Genomic DNA, 6,407 nt, shown 5'->3' on the forward strand with positions numbered 1-6,407 from the left:
ACATAATTAAAAAACCCGTGCATGTTATCTTTGAATACAGCTGCTATTATATGGCATGTTGTTAAACTACTTCTTTTGGTTTGCTGGATGTGATAAGACTGGATGCATTAGACTGAGGGAAAAAATGGCATGACCCACTTTGATTTAGGATGACCGATTTCTCTCATTAAGATTGCACTTTGCTTGTTCTTTGCTGTAAGCTCATACCTGGGGCTATGCCTTCTGAAAACAAACCTAACACTTGTACGTCAGGAAAATGGTGAGGCAGAGTGTTTGTGGTCCATGTGCAGGCTATGAGGGTTTTAGAATAAAGAGTAAATAACCCTCTGATACTGAAATTCCCAGGAGAGGCTTCTAGTTTTATTAAAAAAAAACAGTAATGCCATGGAAAGTCTGGTAAATCCTTTTTGTGTTTTTAATGTGTATTTCCTATAAAAACAAAGAATACCTTTTAGGGATGATACCATTTTCCCTGTTACCCCTTAATGTAGGTTATGAGAAAAAAAAAACATTAAATGGCTTTTATTATACAGGAAATGTACTTGAAGTGTAGACTGCTTGGGAACGAATGCCTGCTTTACTGCTATAAATTGTTCATGATATGTCTTTTCTTATATGCATCAAACATAGCACTTGCTGCAGAGATGCATGTGATTTGTCTTCTCTCCTGAGAGATGGTAATTGGCTTCAGTTTACTTAGGCTACTGCAGTACAATTTATTTTCTTAGCTTAGCCAAGCCTCATGTTGCAGTATGTTTTCTTTCTATGAGGGTGAAGTATTTAATTTGTTAAGTGTTGGACAGTATGCATTACATTACAAAGATGAAGCACACCCCTGCTCTGCGGTGTTTAGTGGAAACAGATGACAGCACTCCACCATCCCCCTTTACCTTATCTTGTCTTATTACTAAATTGTACGTGAACTAATCATGATCTTTTAGAAAACATCCATTGTAACCAGCTCAGTAATTTGAACACATGACTAATGAACTGTGGTTGCTATTTGCTTTGTCTATTTATAATTAAGTATTTCTGTGGTTTTGAGCCTCACTCACTTGGTGTTATTTGTCTTTTCTGAGGCTTATCTTTGTCTGGATAACCAAACATTCTTCAAAATGGCAAAAATTAGAAAATAATAAAAGCTGATTTTAAGATTTTGTTGTTAGTTCAGTAATCTTTTCTGCTTAGATTTCTTTTTTTTTTTATCTATCTAGATGAAGAACTAAAGAGATGAACATAAAAATAACAAATGATGCTTCAAGAGAGTTAAGCCCTTAAATGTAAAAACCTTCACACAATTGTGACAACTCATGTATCAATAATAATAATGTATCATGTAAATCATATACTAGAGATGAACCCTTTGAGTGAGGGCTTTCTTAATTTTATTTATTCCCATCATGATTTTACCTTTCAAATGATTGAATTTTTTTTTCCTCAAAAGTAATGCAATTAATAATGGACTAAGAAGTGTTGAGTACTCACCATTTCCGTTAATGGATTAATGAATTTCACAGTAAATACATTTAACTCCTCAGGATCTTAACTTGCCATAATGGCAGTGCTGCTTTTCTTTGTTGTGGCCAGTCTGCTCCTTCTTGGAGGAAATGATTGGAGTTTTTTTGCCACTACACACTGATCTTTCCTCTTTTGTTGATATTACTTCAGTGCTGAATTAGCTTCAGTTAATTCTGCAAGATCATTACTCTTTTATGACTGTGCACATGTTACTGCTGCTGCATTAGCTCATGTGAGACACCGGGACTTCTGAGAACGCTTGCTTGGGAACAGCATTAAGCTGTGCTGCCCTATGAATTAATTTGTAATGGACTGAATTGTCTGTATGTCTCCTTTCTGGGCATCCATGTGGAATTTTTTTCATCTAAAAACTCATTAAGGAAAAGTACTGAACAATGAACTTATACTAGGAGAGTGACCCAGCTCTACTGTCAGCATTACTAATGCTCTCATTTTGGCAATACATGACAGATAAGAAGTTTAATACAAAGTGGAAGGCATTTTGTCTGTGGTTGGACATGCTGAAAATTCACCTGGACATGGATCACTATAGTTACACAATGAGGATTTTGGGAGTATATGACCATGCTTGACTGGAATAGCCATCACTACTGGGTTGCCTAGTATCAACGTAGAGAGTTCTTTCAAGTGGCATTTCTGTTCCAACGTTCTGGAAACATAAGAGAAGAGTAATGTGAGATTTAAATTATACAAACTTGATTGATTTCTGCGGAAAAAGGAATAGGTAGAAGGGAAGAAGTTGTTCACAGAAGTAGCAAAGGGTAATTAGAAGGACACACACGCCCTCAAAGCAGTGAGCTTATTTCCAATTCAGGTTAAACCAAGACCGTCAGCCACTCCTGCTAATGCACCAAAAAGATTGTCAGTGTTTTTGCACATACAGTACTTGGTAACGAAGATGGATACAATAACCTTAATTTGCAGAGTACTGTAAGAGACTCCAGGTTCCTGAAAATGAATTATGAACTGTCATTCCTCATCAGAACACTTGCCAACCTGTTCACAGAGCAAAAGTTCTGTGGATTTTAGATGCTGTTTTGAACAGGTAATATGAATAGATAAAAGTAAAATATAATTGTTAGATATGAAGTCAGGAACCAAAGAAGCAGAAGAGCTCCAAAATTCTCTGGAAGTAAATTGAATCATTTATAAGGTTAGATGAGGTAGTCAGAGGAGTGGTGAAATAAATAATGTACATGACTTTGCCTTCAAGGATGTACATTCTGACACTGACAGAAGGAAGAGGATTCTCTCCTTTGGGCCTGCAGGCCAGGTGCTTGGAGGGATGCCCAGTCAATTGTGGAAGGCCATGTCTTGAGCTTTAACCCTGTATTCTAAGAGGGCCAGGTGCTAATGGTATGAGCACGCTAGACAATTCTGCATATTCTTGGTAAGACATTTTTTCTGATGTAGGGACAGCCATTCATATAAGCAAGTATGGCTTCCCTGTTGCATGGTAGCCCAACTCAGGGATTGCTGCAGGGATTACTGATGCTTATCATATTAGAGATTTTAATAGATTGTAGTGTTACAATGTTCCATCAGTTATTTCACGGTTATATAAGCAATTCAGTATTTAGCCAAAATGGCATAATATCCACATATTAAGAAACACTGAAAACATGCCAGTGAGCAAACTCCAGGGATATTCTACTTACTGTTCATTTTTAAATAAAATAATATATTTTAAATTCAATAAAATAATATGGTGTTTCAATGCCCTATATCTTTCTGCCCTTGAACAGCTTGACAACACCCATATTAAGTCAAAAGCTACCATGTAACATCCGGATATTATGGTTATGCACACTGCTTAACACAGCTGAGTTTCAGTGTGGTTCCTTTCTTGTGAGATCAAGTGAAATGGTATTTATTACTTTTGAGAATTACTGGAATAAAAAGAATCACAGTACAACAAAACCCAACTTTTATCTGTTTGCAATGAGCACTTTGGCTGAATGTTACATGGGACCAAACAAAGGAACTTTGTTGGTGAGTTTGTTTGCATATTTAAAACATTAGCATTGCTCATTAAACATGAGCATCTTTGGTGGCAGCACTGTGGCAAACTAAATACCTTAGGTACTGAGCAGTGCCTTTATGGTAGATAAGGGCTCTTGAGGGTTGATAGAAAGGCTGTTGGCTCGTCCTGTGTTATTCTCAGACAATATGCTGGTGACAAAAAAGTCAAACAAAACAAAAAAGAAATCAGTGGAGTCTGATCAAAGTTCTTAGATTATTTTTTAAAAAATTACTTTACCTAAAACTTAAAATGTGAAGAATAAGGTAATTAGCTCAGTGAAAAAGAAAGCATTCTTTATTTGCACCAAAGCCAGCTTTTGTCTTCCTTTAACCAACAGAAGGACAGAGACAAAGCAAAATTAGCACAATAAAAAAAAAGAAACCTTTATTTTTTGGCTCATTTGTAATATTGTTTGCGTTGTTTATGATAATAACAGTTTCCTGCATGCATTTCACCAACACATTACAAGTCAAAAGCATTTGTAAAAGAAAGATTCTACATTTCATGTTAGCTTGTGTATGAAACACAAAATGTCCTGATGTCCTTGATTATACAAATGTGCCATTTTTTTCTTGGGAAATATTTTATTTGTACAAGCCTAATGCAGTGTGATTGAAAAAAGAATAAGAGCAGACTATGTAAACAAACACTGTAAGTTAGCAAGGATTTAACGAACTATGAGACTATCTTGGAACTTCTGATGCAAACAGTGCTAGAAATCTGTACGATCCCCTAATGCTTTCATTGTTATGTCCTGTAACTATTTGGAAACAAGCTGGGTTCCAGATTTACACAATTTACTTCACATTGAAATATATGCAGATATAATATTAAAACAAGATAGTCTACAAATACTCACTTTTTTTTTTTTCTCATAGTGTGATGATGCCAGTTTGGAATTATTGTGGTTAGAAAATAAGTCACGTGAATGAGAAAAGAAATATAAGAAACAGTGACCTAAACTTGAAGACACTTTTCTTATATACAAAACTGTTGCCAAATGGTATTTCTTTACATTATTTATATATGCTAACCACGTTTTCAACAGGTTAAACAGTTTGCAATATGGCCTGTACAGTCCAATTCTACACCATATAGCAGCCACTTCAAATTTAAAATGCAAAATTAAAAAAGCTCATAAATAGCTGCAAACTATTGCTTAATGATTTGAAAGAATGAGGTCTGGTTGGACAATTTGATTCACTTCACCACTGACACATGGTTTCCTATAGTGGAGACTGTGGACAGTGGAAGGACCAAGGTACAGCAGCAAAAGCATCAGTGATACTCTCCTAACTATCTATAATGACACAGAATATAACATGTCCTGTTGAGCTCTTGTGAATTAACCATACTGTGGTACATATCTGATGCAATTCAATGTGGCAAAGCCATTTAATTCTTTGCTCAGATATCTAGATCAGTATGCAGTTAATATTTACATGGAAAAGGGTATTTTATGGATTCATTGGATGTTGGCCATAATGAGAGAAGATGGCAACCAAAGAACAGTCTAGGAAGAAGTCTGAGCTTAAAAAAAAAAAAAAAAAGAAAACAAAAGAGCTCCCAGATATATTTTGGTGAAGCTATTTTTCTAGTGCAGAAACCACACAATATTTTTTGAGCTGTAAATATTTTAACAAAACCATGAACTTGTTCATGTTTAATGATTCACATAAAAATAAGTCATTGCAGATTCCTGTAAAATAGAGGAGGCTTTCCAGGCACATTAATATGGATGCACATAATCTGGATGCAGCCATACAAGTAGTTAGAACACCTCAAATTTAAGAGCAACCCTGACATGAAAGTTCTTAAAATCTTTAGCTTTGTGCAATGTCATATTTTTATTTATGCATGATTGACAAGTGCAGCATGCCCATGTAAATCACTTTTATCTGTACATTATAGAGAATCTGAGAGTAGAACTCCTGGTCCTCATACCTCTTTCCCCAACATAAAACCTATTACAAAAATAGTCACATATAATAGTAAACAACCTGTGAATTAAAAAATGATAAATACACTAATACCGATTTTGTAAAAATATGACAAATGTAGCTGTTGCATTACAAACAGTGAAGAGAATTACTGTTCTACATATTGTGAAACATAAAGTATCCTTTTGCACTCATTTCATGCTCTGTCTTCTCTGCGGAGCCACTTTTCCTCTCATTCTTAGCAGTGTCAGCTGTAGTGAAAACAGTAACCTCTTGTCAAGTTTTTTACCCTGATTGACAGAGTCACAGTCTGATGATGGAGGTTCACTGTTTTGTTATAGGCACTGACCTTAAGTATATATATAATGTATATATATGCACACACATGCGCGCGCACACACACACATATATATGTGTAAAAACTGTCAGTTTGGCATAAATCTCCTGCAGGAGTCCAGTTGTTGCTTCATTCTCAAAGACTGTAAACATGTTGTCCCACAAGAAAAATTCTTAGATCGTTATTTTTTATTTTCCCTGATGTCTTTACCTTTGTAGTTCTTTTCTGCTTTATCTTTCTCATATTTTTCTTTGTCTGGCTTTGTTACACTGTCATAAGAAGGTGGAGAAGTTGTAGAGGAACTCTCATCTGTTTTTTCTGGAGTGGAGTTCCCCTTTAATTTATCAATAATTATCTCTTTTATAACTTGTCCATCTCCTTCTTTGTTTTTATTTCTATTATACATACTAGACACCTGTTTAACTTTTTGCTTTAGAAGATAACATCTGTAAGCACGCTGAATGATGACAGCAGACACCTCCTCCTGCTTCCGTTTCAGTGTGGTTGTAATTGGTTCATAGGAGACTTTAGAAGGATTGGCTGCCATAAACCGATCTTCCATCTGTAT

The sequence above is a fragment of the Empidonax traillii genome, unplaced genomic scaffold (genome assembly GCF_003031625.1).
Source record: "Empidonax traillii isolate 1590-97213 ecotype Southwest subspecies unplaced genomic scaffold, ASM303162v1 scaffold33:size3420811, whole genome shotgun sequence".
In the NCBI taxonomy this organism is placed as follows: Eukaryota; Metazoa; Chordata; class Aves; order Passeriformes; family Tyrannidae; genus Empidonax; species Empidonax traillii.